Source organism: Protobothrops mucrosquamatus, unplaced genomic scaffold, assembly GCF_001527695.2.
Source record: "Protobothrops mucrosquamatus isolate PMUCROS unplaced genomic scaffold, P.Mucros_1.0 scaffold2912, whole genome shotgun sequence".
Classification (NCBI taxonomy): Eukaryota; Metazoa; Chordata; class Lepidosauria; order Squamata; family Viperidae; genus Protobothrops; species Protobothrops mucrosquamatus.
Window position 1 is genome coordinate 10,866 of NW_015388938.1, and position 16,340 is coordinate 27,205.

Below are 16,340 nucleotides of genomic sequence, written 5' to 3' on the forward strand. Positions count from 1 at the left end.
TCCTCCTCCTCCTCCTCCTCCTCCTCCTCGTAAATCTCACTCCCTTCTACACTGATGATGTTGCCTTGTTGGGTCATGAAACATCTGCAAGAAAACCAGCAGTCTCAAAGAGCACCAAAGACCCATCAAAACTAGAACTCACAGTCTCCCTTTAAATGTAGCAGAACCCAGCCTTCCCCACTATTGTCAACTGCTAGGAACTGCAACCCAACAACATCTGGATCATCAAATACCCCACATCTTCTTCTTCTTGTGCCATATCCGTTATCGGACGTTGGCGATCATGTTGGCGATCCTGCTTTTATCAGCAGCCGCATGAAAAAGTGCTGCTGAGTTTTGTCCAAACCAGTCCCTTAGATTTTGAAGCCACAATGTTCTTCTTCTGCCTGGACCTCGTTTGCCTTCAATCTTTCCCTGGAGGATTAAATGGAGTATGTCGTATTTTTCTGGGTGTCGCATCACATGTCCGAAATATTCCAATTTTCGTTTTTTAATTGTTTTGATGATTTCCCTTGGCTTTCCCAGGCGGCTTATCCCCTCCTCATTTCTGATCTTGTCCACCCAGCTTATACGTAACGGCCGCCTGTAAATCCACATTTCAAATGCTTCTAGTCTCTTCAGGTGGCCTTCTGTCAGAGACCAACTCTCTACTCCATAGAGCAGGATAGGAAAAATATAGCATCTGACAAGCCTGATTTTCAGTCTTAGGCTTATGTCTCCCCATATCTACATTCAATGCAGCCCAATTTTCTATCAGTTGCGGAAATGTGTGTGCTTGTTACAGCTCTCATTCTCTTATGTCTTTCCCCTCACCCCCGCTGTTTATTAATTTGAGCAGCAAGATTATTACTTTGTAATATTGATCAGGTAGAAACTGATATTCTGACTCAACAGGCCCATCTGCTGATTAAAAAGTTTTATTGTCAATTGATTCTCCAGCTTTTAACCAATGGATCAATCCATTTGTCTTTGAAATTCTATCCTTTTCTTTGCCGGCTAGGAGAATTAACTCAGGATATTTAATAAAGGTGAATTTCTCCTGACTACATAAAGGAGAAAATGCATTTGCTAATGGAGGGGCGAGAGAGAGAGAGAAAAAGAGAACTTAAAACACATCGTCCAAATATGGCATTCCTTATTTACTACAAGACTTTCTGTTCCGGAATGAAATTGGTTTATAAGTATCTCCAGGTTAATACGTTATTTTAAAAAAACTGTGTTTAAAATCTGTGATGAATGAAACGCAGCACAAGAACAAAAACAACACCTCTTTGACTTGTTAACATAGAATCTGCCTTGACACTGAATGTATTGAAGCAAATTTGGGAACAATGGACCCAGAAATTAATTTTAAAAATGTCTGCCATCCTAGATGCAAATGATGTTATGGAGGAGGAACAAGTTGTACTAGATAAAACCCCACCTCCAAAATATTTTTTAAATTATTTTCTGCACTTTTTATTTGCTTCCTATTCCTTGATATATATATATATCAAGCATTAGCTTTTATCTGTTCAATTGTAATTTTATAAAAGGATAACACATAGTTACTTTGAAGGAAGTTATACTTTCAGAGTTTCTTATCCCTCAGCAAGTAGGATTAAGAGTTTGCCCTTAATTTACCTGCTTGCCCACTCGTGCTCAAGTAGTTGAGCTAAAAAATAGATCTTGGAAAAAGATAAGAGAAGTATAACATATTGACTGTGTGTTGAGCAATGTGGACAAGAAAACATCTTTAGCATTGTAAAAGTAATGAGGGCTTCCCTGTTTCAGACTTGCTTGTAAGTACATGAATTAAAATCCATGCTTTTAATCAAAGGCCAGGATTCAATAAGGAATTGGAATTAAGAACGTGTAATATTGAAACTTTATAAAAAAAAAAACCTTGTAGAGGAATAAAATCAATACAGCTAACATTTCCTGAATATTTGCCCTTTCCAATCCGTTCTACAACAATAGGCGCCTTGCGATTTTTGTTCTTTGCCTGGGTATTGCTTCAGGATTCGTTCCTTATGAGACGGGCGGGCAAATAAATTCAATACAGTGAATAAATAAATAAAAATAAAATAGTTCTCGGAAGTATCGTCCAGAACAAAGTAGATGTAGTGTTTGAGGTGAAGGCAACCTTTTCATCTTTCTCTCCTGCACTCGTCCAGAGCTAAAGGTGAAACTCCAGTTGGAAGTCATATCTTTATTTTATATTGTATATTTATTTATATCCCACCATTATTATTTTTACAAATAGCTCAAGGAGGTGAACATGTCGAACACATCTTCTTCCTTCTCCTATTTTCCCCCACAACAGCCCTGTGAGGTGGGTCGGGCTGAGAAAGAGTGACTGGCCCAAGGTCGCCCAGCTGGCTTTCAAGGCTAAGGTGGGACTAGAACTCCCAGTCGCCTGGTGATTGGCCCAAAGTCACCCAGCTGGCTTTCATGGCTAAGGCAGGACTAGAATTCACCATCTCGTGGTGATTGGCTCAAAGTCACCCAGCTGGCTTTCAAGGCTAAGGTGGGACTAGAACTCCCAGTCTCCTGGTGATTGGCTCAAAGTCACCCAGCTGGCTTTCATGTGTAAAGCAGGACTAGAATTCTCACTCTCCTAGTGATTGGCTCAAAGTCATTCAGTTGGCTTTCATGGCTAAGGTGGGACTAGAACTCCCAGTCTCCTGGGGATTGGCACAAGCTGGCTTTGATACCTAAGGCGGGACTAGAACTCACCTTCTCCTGGTGATTGGCCCAAAGTCACCCAGCTGGCTTTCATGGCTAAGTCCGGACTAGAATTCTCTCTCTCCTGGTGACTGGCTCAAAGTCACTTAGCCGGCTTTCATGGCTACAGTGGGACAGTCTCCCAGTTTCCAGTTTGGTACCTGGACCACCGGAAGCAAAATAGCTCAATATCTTGGCTTTCCTGGGCTTGATCTTTCACCCAAAATGAAATCGGGCGGGAGCAAAAATGTAAAAAGTTTAACGCAACTCTTGGAGACCCCAGAAGCAGCTTTGAAAACAAGCCTCACGGAGGAGCAATTTATGCCATTGTTCTGAGGTTGCTGGACTTTCCTCCAGCTGAGCTGACGTCATGAAAGGAACGCCCCTGTGGTCGATCCTGTCCATATCTGTAATTAGCAGCAGATCGGGCGCCCGAATTGCAACGTGAGGTCCAATTACCCCCAAGCGAAGGAGAAGGACTGCAAGGTGACAGAGGGCCTTTTGTCTTACTCGGGAGTAGGCCTTTAGGCCTGGGGGGAAGGGGGGGGAGGGGAAGTCGGCTGGAAATTCATCCAAGTGAGATGTATTGATTTCCGCTAATGAGATGTATTACCAAGTCAGCCTATGCACGTTAAATGTCACAGGTCCTCGTTTCCTGCCTGCCGTCTTTGCTTCCAACTAAAGATCCTGGGCTGGTATGAATGCAGCCTGAGTCTCTCCCATTTGTTTTATTTATTTATTTGTTTGTTTATTTATTTAATTGCTTCTCATGGGCAAAATGGATTACATTCAAGTTAACGGGACATGATGGTTGGAAACTTCAGAGGTTAGCAATCTATGGGTCAGCTCAACTCTTCAGGAACTCTTGGGAAGAATCCAGCAAACAACTGGGACAGTTTGCTTCCTTCTCCCTCTCCCTCTTTTTCCCTCCTCTCCCCCTCCTTCCCTCTCCGGCTCAATTACTCTCTCCTTCCCTCTCCCTCTCCCTCATCTCCCTCATCTCCCTCTCCTTCCTTCTCCCTCTCAATCACTCTCTCCTCTCCCTTTCTCTCTCATCTCTCCCTCTCCTTTCCCTCTCTCCCTCTCCCTCTCAATCACTCTCTCCCCTCCCTTTCTCTCTCATCTCTCCTTCCCTCTCCCTCTCTCCCTCTCCCTCCCCTTCTCAATCTCCCTCTCCTTTCCCTCTCTCTCTCTCTCTCTCCCTCTCCCTCAACTTGCCCTCCTTCCCTCTCCGTCTCCATCGCCATCTCCCTCTCTCAATCTTTCTCTCCCTCTTTCTCGTTCTGCCCCTTTCTCCCTCTCTCCCTCTCCCTCTCTCTCTCTCTCTCTCTCTCTCATGCAAAAGCAGATCCAGAAGGAAATAGGAACGGGTGGACAATGTAGAAAAGGTCCAATATCCACCCCAATTTTGGAACTGGTAAGTCCACAGTTCAAAGGACATCCTGTTTCCAGGTGTTCTTCCCGACGTAATTGGTCCCTGTTTAATTCCTTGAGGGTTTTGTCCACCATCTTTTTGTCCCCTCTGTGCTTTGTCAGGGAGGTGGCAAAGATATCTAATATGGCAGCCCCGCCAGTGATACATGGGGATATCTCCCACGACATCTTCTCCTTCTGGAGGATAGGATAACAGATCAGATTCCAAGCTGGGAGGAGGGAAAAACAGAAGAGGGAAGCCGAACCTTTTCTTAGCTGCCTTAGTCCTGCCTCCCTTCTGGCCGAGGCAAGGGAAGAGAATGACAGAAAGCAGAGCAGATGTTTTAAAGCAGATGTTTTAAAGCAGGGGTGTCCAACCTAGAAACTGTAAGATCTGTGGACTTCAACTCCCAGAATTCCCCAGCCAGCACAGCTGGCTGGGGAATTCTGGGAGTTGAAGTCCATAAGTCTTATAATTACCATGGTTGGACACCTCTGCTTTAAACAAAACCCCAACCACTCTGGATGTCCCCATATTTTCATTAGGGGTCTGTGGAAGAACCATGTGCTCTCCAGGCTGCAAGGCCTCTGCTTTAGTCTGAGAACGAGTCCTTGAGCGATTAATGGGGATTTGAGCTGGCTTACAGTTCAAGACCCCAAAGCTACAACTCATTCTTCGACAGAAAGGCTATTTTCGAGATTTTATTACCTAGAGTAATAACCCAGCAGAATCAAATTGGAGGCACATAAACCTTACGCAGAGATAAACAAGGGTGCCCTTCACTGTCAAAGTCACTCATTATCATCCCCCTTTTACTAGGGGTCGCAGATGACCCTACCCTAACTATAAATCTGCATTTTTTTTTTCCCTAATGCCTCTCAGAGGGACTTATGGCTCGTCTGCCCCTTGGAAAGGATAGGAAAAATTTAGAAAAATTCCATGCCGGATGTCTTCCATAATAATAATAATAATAATAATAATAATAATAATAATAATAATAATAATAATAATAATAATAATAATAATAATAATAATAATAATAATAATAATAATAATAATAATAATAATAATAAAGGTGGAAGGGAACTTGGAGGTTATCTAGTCCAACCCCCTGTTCAGGCAGGAAACCCTACACCATTTCAGACAAATGGCCGTCCAGTCTCTTCTTAAAAACTTCCAGTGTTGGAGCATTCACAGCTTCTGGAGGCAGGTTGTTCCACTGGTTAATTGTTCTAACTGTCAGGAAGTTTCTCCTTAGTTCTAAGTTGCTTCTCTCTTTGGAGAACAGAGCCATGGCTTTTCAAAGCCAATATTTCAATTTGCAATTGGGGATGTCTGTTGGCCTCCTGTCTTTACACAACGAAGCAAAGACTGGCATCTTTCTTCCCTACTCAGTGCCTACTCAAGCTTAGCCAGGGAGTCCCTTTTGCAAGCGCTAATGTACTTCTGAAGCCTTGGGAATTTGCTGATTCAAGTCAAGCAGATCCTATTTACAAACCAGCTGCATAAGATGAGCAAGCGTTAATACAATCAAAATGAAAACGAAAGAAAAACAATGGAGAAATAGCCAGCAGAACCAAAACAAAAGAAAGAAACAGAAAAAGAAAAGTTTAGAGAAAATTTAGTTCTTCTTACTTAGGGGATGTCCGTTTTGGTCTTTCGATCTTCATCCAACCCTAAGAAGTATTTTTAAAAGGCGAGGCTGGTGACTGTCAAAGGTCAGTTGCCCCAAATGAGATTCAACACAATAGGACTGTTAATCAACTAACGGGTCATTTCGAAAAGTTGAATTAGGAAAAAGTTTATATCATTGATGAGCTGCATGAACCAAATGTGGCCTTGGCAGTTGCCTGCATGAACCTTTGCCTGCATGAACCAAATGTGGCCTTGGCAGTTGCAGCCATTCCTGGCAATGTATAAATGTTTTCTCTTAACGCTAAAATGGTGTATCATTTATAAAGGGTGCAACTTATTTAAACCTGCTAAATAATTGCAAAATGTGTATCTGGAAAGCATTAGGCTTCTAAGGGGACTTATTAACAACACTGGAGGCTGTTTCAGATCCTTGTACTCTATTTGTAATTTTTCTTCTTGGAAAGAAATTTTCTTTAACATTTTATATATAATTTTTATTTTCTTTTTCAAAAAAATGTACATGCACGAAAAATTATTCTTGCCATTATCGAAAAAAAAAAATCACGGTAGCTTAAAAAAGCCTTAAAAATAAATGAGACCTACCATTAGTATAAAATTACTTTTAAGTATAGATGGCTTATTTTCAAATGATGTATAATAAGCCTTCAAGCTACCTTAATCTCACTTGTTAGTGCTGATACTTTGGACTTTGATCTGATTCATATACTGAGCCAGGTTCCTAAACCAATAAGCCAAAACTAGTTGGTCTCCCATATTACATTTATGCCACAAACCAAAATTTATAAACAAAGATGGCTGGGTTCACAAAACTTTCTAAACCAAAATCAAAAATGAATAGTAGTAACTGTGAGAGGGACCTCGGAGTCCTAGTGGACAATCATTTAAATAGGAGCCAGCAGTGTGCTGCAGCTGCCAAAAAAGCCAACACAGTGCTAGGCTGCGTTAACAGAGGGAGAGAATCAAGATCATGTGAAGTATTAATACCACTTTACAATGCCTTGGTAAGGCCACACTTGGAATACTGCATCCAGTTTTGGTCACCACGATGTAAAAAGATGCTGAGACTCTAGAAAGAGTACAGAGAAGAGCAACAAAGATGATTAGGGGACTGGAGGCTAAAACATATAAGGAAAGGTTGCTGGAACTGGGTATGTCTAGTTTAATGAAGAGAAGGATGAGAGGGGACATGATAGCAGCGTTCCAGTATCTCAGGGGCTGCCCCAAAGAAGAGGGAGTCAAGCTATTTTCCAAGGCGCCTGAAGGCAGAACAAGAAGCAACGGATGGAAACTGATCAAGGAGAGAAGCAACCTAGAACTAAGGAGAAACTTCCTGACAGTGAGAACAATTAACCAGTGGAACAACCTGCCTCCAGAAGCGGTGAATGCTCCAACACTGGAAGTTTTTAAGAAGAGACTGGACAGCCATTTGTCTGAAATGGTGTAGGGGGGGTGGACTTGATGACCATTTCAGCCATTTGTCTGAAATGCCTGAGCAGGGGGGTGGACTTGATGACCTCCAAGGTCCCTTCCAACTTTATTATGATTATGATTATGATTATGATTATATTATGGCTTAGAAAAATCTGTGAACTAGCCTTTGGGTTTGAGTCTCAATTGAGTCTTTGTTCCTGCTGTAATCAATGATCATTGGCGGATTTCATATCAATGGAAGTTTTTCAACCCTAAGAGAAGGATATGGGTGGAACCTTGGCATAACTTCGTTATAAAAAAATGACCACTAGAAAAAAAAATGGATAAGATTAGGAGAGAAAAGCAACACCATGCCCATATTCCTTTAAAAAGTGGTTATGGCTCCAAAATAACCCATGGCTTGGAAATATGGATTTGCTAAAAAAAAAAAAAAAAAAAAAAAAGGAAGGTCATTTATAAATATCAGATCCAGTTATTTACTGTTTGAAAGCGCAAGGGGTGTCCTTTACATAAAATGAGAAATGGACAATAATAACCGCATTGAGCGTCATCAGATTTGCTATTTGTAGAACACTTCCTTACGTCCTCCCCCCCCCCCCCAGTTTCTCTCTTTGGTTTAATTAGAGGTTCAAAAGATTACACATTACACTAGATATCAATGAAGGCATCTTTAAATATTATCAGGGAAAGAACAGCGAGGCTGGGCTAAGCAACATGTAAAATAACACGTAAGAAGAGAGACTAAAATGAGACTGTTTTGCGTCAAAATGTTCTCCCATTTGACTATGTATAAAAGCAGAAGATGCGTATTCTAAAATATGTATTAAAATAACAATATATAAATTTTAAAATAACAATATGTATTGTATATATACGTATGTATGTATGCATGTGGATAGATAGATAGATAGATAGATAGATAGATAGATAGAATATATCTATCTGTCGATCTATCGATAGATATTATATAGATATGTAGATATGTAAATATAGAAAGGAAAGAAAGAAAGAAAGAAAGAAAGAGAAAGAAAGAAAGAAAGAAAGAAAGAAAGAGAAAGAAAGAAAGAAAGAGAAAGAAAGAAAGAAAGAAAGAAAGAAAGAAAGAAAGAAAGAAAAAAAGAAAGAAAGAAAGAAAAAGAAATCCTGACATTGACGAGAGCAGTTTGAATGCTGCAGAAGTTCACCTGGAGAGAGGCTGACACTACTTCAAAGAAACACCCCATCTAATCAATCATATTCAAGGAAACAAATATTCTCAGCTCTGTGGAGAGAGCTTAAGGGGATACATAAATGTCTGCATGTCAAGAAGACAAAGAGCAAATGGAAAAGTTCTACAGGGGCTGCCAGTTCATTGTGGAGAGAGAATCCTTTGACACTTCCCCATATGCCAGGTATTTCCTTGAGTTTGCTAAAGTTATCAAATGAAACTTCCTCCAAGAAAGCCAGGTGAAGACTGCAGGAGCTTGCAAGATGAAAGAACTTGGAGATGGCCTGATGGCCGACAGATGGTATAGAACGCAGCAAACAGAACAGAAGCTTGGAGGTCTTCTAGTCCAACCCCCTGCTCAAGCAGGAGACCCTATATTGTACATTCCAGACAAATGGACGTCCAATCTCTTCTTAAAAACCTCCAGTGTTGGAGGACCCACAACTTCTGGAGGCAAGTTGTTCCACTGATTAACTTTTCTCACCGTCAGGAAGTTTCTCCTTAGTTCTGGGTTGCTTCTCTCCTTGATTAGTTTCCATCCATTGCTTCTTGTCTAGCCTTCCGGTGCTTTGGAGAATAGATTGGAGACTAGGCAAAACTCACTTCACAAATGTTTCACTTAGCAACATACATTTTGGGCTCAATCGTGAACTACCTGTAGTGAGATTTCTGTTCTATTCTTCCTTCCAAGACAGGTCATCCTTACATAAGGAGCCTAGAACGACCTCAAAATCTCCGCCATTTCTCTCTCTCAGTGGCTTTCGTCAGTCAGTTTTGTCAATCAGTAGATGATGATGATGATGATGATGATGATGGTAATAATAATAATAATAATAATAATAATAATAATAATAATAATAATAATAATAATAATAANTTGCTTCTTGTCCTGCCTTCAGGCGCTTTGGAGAATAGCTTGACTCCGTCTTCTTTGGGGCAGCCCCTGAGATATTGGAAGACTGCTATCATGTCCCCCCTCGTCCTTCTCTTCGTTAAACTAGAGATACCCAATTCAGCAGCCGTTCCTTATATATTTTAGCCTCCAGTCCCCTAATCATCTTTGTTGCTCTTCTCTGTACTCTTTCTAGAGTCTCAGCATCTTTTTTACATCGTGGTGACCAAAACTGGATGCAGTATTCCAAGTGTGGCCTTACCAAGGCCTTGTAAAGTGACACGTTGCAGCTTTAAATAGAACCCATCCTCTTTAAATTAGCTTCAGGACGGACGGAGTTTTGAAAATTTATCTCAGCAACCACTGGTAGAGAGGCTAGAAGAACGGAAAATGGAAAGAAGGGCCTGGAACTGCTCAGCACCACAAAGCAAGCTCCAGCCAAGTGCGATGACCTAATGCTAGCTGTGAACTCAGGAAACAATGTCAGAAGGAGAATAACTTTGAAAGAAAGAAAAATCTACAGCTCTCTTTCCTGGAATCTGGAAGATTACAGATAGCGCTGTGGAATCGCCTGGGTAAAAGGAAGGAAGAAGGGGGTGGTGGGGTGGGAAGAAGGGAAAAAATCCCCTTGGGGAGGGGAAATGTGATAGGAGGCTTAGCCAGGCTAAGGACAAATGGTTAAGTGAAAATGCGATAAGGAACTGGACAGCAATGCAGGCTTGTGGGATGGTTAAATATAACACAGGTGGTCTTTGACATACCACTATAATGGAGGCCCCAATTTTCCATCGCTCAATGAGACAGTCGTTAAGTGAGTTTTGCCCCCTTTGACGACCTTTCTTGACACGGTTCTTAAGCGAATCACTGCCTTTTTTTAAGTTAGGAAAATGGTTGTTATGTAAATCTGGCTTCCCACGTTGACTTTGCTTGTCGGAAAATCACAAAAGGGGAATCACTTGACCCCAGGACAGTGCAGCAGCCATAAGTACGAGTCAGTTGCCAAGTAGTCTGAATTTTAATCATGCGATCCTGGGGATGCTGCAATGGTCATCAGTGTGAAACACTGCCGTAAGTCTCCTTTTTTCAGTGCCACTGTGACTTTGAACAGTCACTGAAGGAACTGTTGTAAGTCGAGAATTATCTGTACAAATAAATGAAGAGAAGGACCAGGGGGGACATGATAGCAGTGTTTCAATATTTGAGGGGCTGCCCCAAAGAAGAGGGGGTCAAGCTATTCTCCAAAGCACCAGAAGGCAGGACAAGAAGCAACAGGTGGAAACTAATCAAGGAGAGAAGCAACCTAGAACTAAGGAGAAACTTCCTGACAGTTAGAACAATTAACCAGTGGAACAACCTGCCTCCAGAAGAGGTGAATGCTCCAACACTGGAAGCTTTTAAGAAGAGACCGGACAGCCATTTGTCTGAAATGGTATAGAATTTCCTGCCTGAGCAGGGGCTTGGACTAGATGACCTCCAAGGTCCCTGCCAACTTTATTATTATTATTATTATTATTATTATTATTATTATTATTATTATTATTATTATTATTATTATTATTATTATTATTATTATTATTATTATTATTATTATTATTATATGCATCTGTGGAATGATTGGTACACTTCAGGTTTTATTTTAAAACCTTTTTAGAAACAGTTATCCCTTGAATCAATTAAATAAATATGTAATTTCTTACTAGCATCTGCACTGTTGTAGTTTTTCTTGGTTTTGCTCTTCTTTGTTTATTGTATTGATATTTTCTATTTGTAAGCCACCGCCTGTCTCCCTCAGAAAGGGCTGTTGAATTTTCCTTTGCAAAGCAAAGTTATAAACGTAAACAATGACATGTTTTGTTGTTTTGTTTTTCATCCTTAAGAACTTCTTTCAGCTTTGTCTTTTGTGGAAGCTGGCCCTTTATTTTATTTTTTCCTGAAAAAATACGGTCACCGTAGATCAGGAATCCCCAACCCCTGGGCTGTGTCCTGCTTGGAACCAGGCTGCACAAGCAGCAGGCAGGTGTGTGTGTGTGTGCGTGTGAAGTTCCCCTCGCACAAGTGGCAGCGGCTTGTGCTCATGCACAAACACACCTGCCACTCACAGGCCCTCTGCTGGGCCGCCAAGCCAGAAAGATTGGGGATTGCTGTCCTAGATATAAGTTACCCCAAAGATACTTTTACATGAGGCAACTGGACTTTCTTGTTTTTCTTTGAAGATGTTTCGCTTCTCATGCATGAAGTTTCTTCAGCTCTGACTGGATGGTGGGGAGTGGAAGGATTTATACTCCTTGCAGACAGCTGGTCATTTGCATCCTTTTAGAGAGTCATTGAGGCCACTTGGAGGCTTGTCTGTATCCTCAGGGTCACCTGAGTGGTGCAAAATGGGTGTGGAGCCTTCTTGAAACTGCTGAAGGGACGGTGTTGTAGAAACATTTATCTAGATGATGTCGTATCCCTCCCCTTCTGTTGAGAGAGGGCTGTTCTGTTTTGTCCTAGATGGCCTCTTTGACCCCTCTTTCAAACCAGCGGGTCCTCTCTGTCCAAAATATGGACTTTGTTGTCTTCGAAAGAGCGGCCTTTGTCTCTTAAATGCAGATGGACTGCTGAATCTTGTCCTGATGGGTTTGTTCTCCTATGTTGTGCCATGCGTTTGTGAAGTAGTTCTTTTGTTTAAAAAAAACCCAAGAAAGTCCTGTTGCCTAGTGAAAAAGCATCTTTGGGATGACTATGGCCTGGATGACTGAGATTCTCCGTAGCCATAGATATAAGACAGATGACAATCTCGCCCGTACCTAACATCAACTTTTAACACAGAGATTTTAGGGTCTGTGAAAGCTAGCCTCAAAATTAAAGTTACTCAGGGAGAGAGATGTGTCACCCACATCCCCCAAAAGGTGACCTTTGAGTTTACAAGCCAGGAACGCACAGAGGAGGGGGAGGGGAGTAAACCAGCATTTGGAGGAAAAGTTGGGCGTGACCCTGCAGGGCCGTGACGACTGAAGGTTATTTTCCTGTTTAATCTTTTGTGGTTCTGTTCTGCCTCTTCCTTCTCCAACCCTTGATTTTTTTTTTTTGCTTGCGAGGCGCTAGGATGCAGTTGTCAACCTGAAGGAGGTGATTTCAGTGCTCGGATGCCAGGAAACCTTTCCCAGCGATCAAAACACAGCTGCACACAGCCTTGCCTGATCCGTTAATAGGTGCCACAGCTCAGGGGTATGGCTGCTTTTACCTGCGCAAATAGATATAATTAGTAGAACAGATATCATATCTCTATGCAAATCCCGGTGGGCCTAGATGACTTGCGAGAGAAAGCAAAGGTTTCATTTGCCAAATTTAAGCTGGGGCTGCTCCTTCTTCCCCTCCTCAAAGCCTACCGTATCCGTGTAGAATCAGTCTCTTGTCAAAACTCTGCCTCACCTTTTAAGTGTGTTTACTGTTACACTTGTCGGCTGCTAAATACGCGGCTTTAAAACATATTCTGTGATCAGGAGTATTTGGGGAGGGGGGAGACAGAGGGGGGGATTTTAAAAAGAAGCTGGAGAGTATTGTAATTTCAGCAGAAGCATAGTGTTTTCTCCGTGAAGGAGAGTTCTTGAGTGCAGGGTTCAAGCCTTGAATTCTTAGCATACAGACATGTCCAAGTTAACCGTGGAGAAACGCCTGAGATGACTATTCATATAGTACTAAGCTAGATGGCTGGACTGGGAGCAAATGCCGTAATGATCTGACAGAATAACAGAATAACAGAGTTGGAAGGGACCTTGGAGGTCTTCTAGTCTAACCCCCTGCTCAGGCAGGAAACCTTGATGTCAACGCTGCAAATACTGTATATTCTTGCTTTGACAATATACAGACAATATGCAGACAATATGCAGACAATATGCAGACAATATGCAGACAATATGCAGAGCAAGAATATACAGTATTTGCAGCGTTGACACTTAGACCATTCCAGACAAATCGTTGTCCAGTCCCTTCTTAAAAACGTCCAGTGCTGGAGCACCCACGACTTCTGGAGGCAAGTCGTTCCACTGATTATTTTTTCTCGCTTTCAGGAAATTACTTCTTAAGTTCCAGATAGCTTCTCTCCTTGATCACCCAACTGACCGGTCTAAACTCTAAACCCTTGGTGAAGATTTTGAAAGGTTGTTCATGCCCAACACTAATTCAAATCCCAGAAAACAGTGCTCTAGATAACGCCTGCACAGATAGCAGTTTTGAATCGTTTAAAAAAAATATGGGAAGAATTTGACTTAGATTTGGAAGGGAGGTTCTGGAGAGGTTACCTTCAGAAGTTCCAACCAACACTGAAGTTCAAGTAGAGCTTTTGTCTCCCAGCTCTGCCGGTGATGTGAGTGAAGACTCAACACTCTTTCAGAGGTTTTGAAAGCTCAAATAGATGCCCCCAGATAGCCTGTACAAAATCTAGCCAACACAATGGCTCCCCTGACTGCTTCTGATCTTATCTGTTTTGATTGCAGAAATCAAGGAACTTACCCACAAATAAATCTGCAGACAAAAAGGCCGTGGCTCCAATCCTCTCGTGTTCCACATCTGTGCAGATGTGATATGAAATGACTTTCAAAAACAAGCTTTACTGTACTTAACGATGGACGAAATGGGCAGGGTGGCCACTCAGATGGGTTGATAATTCCTCGAGTTTTCTTGTAAAAAGCCTGAAATCACAAACCCTGGGGATCAAATCTTGCTTCATGGTAAACAAGCAACTAAATAAAAATTAGCCGAGAAGCTTGCAGCACTTTTAAAACATTGAATCGCAGCCCAAGGGTAGAGTAGACGCTATATCTAAAGTTTCTTTTTATTGGATTGCCTGTCTGGAGAAAAATATAAATTTTCAAACTGTCATTAGTTTGGATTTCAGTTCGGTTTTGGAAGATGAGATACCAAGCTAACAGTTTATTTTTCAGAAACGTAGCAGCAAAAGGAGATGTATGCTGTTACCAAAGATAGGAAAAGAGAAAAGCAAAGTTTTACGATAAAAGAAATAGCTGTGTTGGATAGCAAACTGGGGATCCAGGCTATACTTAAATTAGAAGGCCACACTTGGAATACTGCATCCAGTTTTGGTCCCCCACATTACAAAAAACATGTTGAGACTTTGGAAAATGTGCAGAGAAGAGCAACTAAGATGATTAAAGGTTTGGAGACTAAAACATATGAAGAACGGTTGCAGGAACTGAATATGGCCAGTCTAGAGAAGAGAGTTGAGTCTAGAGTTGAGAGGTTGCCACAAAGAAGACAGGGGGGGGGGGGGTAACTTGTTTTCCAAAGCCCCAGAAGTCAAAACAAGAAACAATGGAGGGAAATTAATTCAGGAGAAAAGCAAGCTAGAATTAAGGAGAAACTTCCTAACGATGAGAACAATTAACCAGTGGAATGGCTTGCCTTCAGAAGTTGTGCGTACTTCATCACTGGAGGTTTTTAAGAAGAGACTGGACAGCCACTTGACTTAAGTGGTATAGGGCAGGGGTAGGCAACCTTGGCTCTTTTATGACTCGTGGACTTCAACTGCCAGAATTCCTGAGCCAGCATTGCTCAGTATGGAAACCTCTCCCTTTCCCCTCAGCGTGGCTGGCTCAGGAATTCTGGGAGTTGAAGTCCATGAGTCATAAAAGAGCCAAGGTTGCCTACTCCTGGTATAGGGTCTCCTGCTTGAGCAGCGAGTTGGACTAGAAGACCTTCAAGATTCTATTCTATTCTATTCTATTCTATTCTATTCTATTCTATTCTATTCTATTCTATTCTATTCTATTCTATTCTAGAAATGGAACACATCTCTCTGGGAAGACTATGATCAGATAGCTTGATCCAAACTATCCAAAGAATTGTTGATGGGAACACACAGTCTCCTTGGTTGCTGAAGGCAACTCAGAGTTTTGTCTCACTTGTAAGATTTGTGAGGTGACCATCTCCTTATTCATATCACTAGGACAGTTAGGAGAGAGGAGAAGCTGTCTCTGAACTTTCTTTGTTGCTCTGAACACCTGAAGCTAAGATCCAGACAAGTTTAGATCTCCTTCCAAACCTAAATGAAGATGGAGAGTAATGCAAATTCTTCCTAATTTTTGAAGCAATTCATGCTTACGGTCTAAAAATTGGAAGGTCCGTTTATAGGTTTATAAATAGCCAGAAGGAGAAGTAGACTTTCTCTGTGTGGTGGAGTTGGCCAAAAGTAACCTCTTGAAACTTCCAGGTTGTTCACTGAATTCAGGAGAAATCAAATACTGTTTTAACTTTGTTTAGCGTTTCATAACTTAGCCTAACTGGTTTGTTTAACAGAATAACAGAATAACAGAGTTGGAAGGGAGCTTAGAGGTCTTCTAGTCCAGCCCCCTACCCAAACAGGAGACTCTATACCATTCTGGAAGATATTCTTGGAAACCTCTAGTATTGGAGCACCCACAACTTCTGGAGGCAAGCTGTTCTCACTGTTAGGAAACCTCTTGCTTCTGATGCTTTGAAGAATAGCTTGACTTCCTTCTTCTTTGTGGCAGCCCCCACAAATATTGAAAGGCTGCTATCATGTCACCCCCTCGTCCTTCTTTTCATCATCTTTGTTGCTCTTTTAGGCGCTCTTTTTTATAATATGGTGACCAAAACTGGACACGGTATTCTAAGTGTGCTTACATTGCTTTGTGTAAATCCATAAAATGGAGCCATTAGGTAGCCAAGGGTGTTGTATGAGTTTAACCATTGTGTGATGGACAAGATTTGGATAACATCGGGGATGTTTTTCTCTTTCGGGGCAAATTGTGAGATTTTTGAAGGGGGAAATCCGTGAAACTAAGGCAGCTTTCCCCCTTTCTGCTCTGTGGACCAGTTTTCCACTGTTTCATGAAGTCCCACTCAGTGTAAACGGACTGAAAAGCCAACTCAGTATTGGAGATGGGCCAAACCCAGATAACGAGTATGGAAACATATCAGAAAACTAGGTGCCTTCTCTAGTTAAACTGTGACCTTTGTTTTTAATCCACTCGCTGTCATAAATAAAGAGGGTTTATGAAGTGGCCACAATC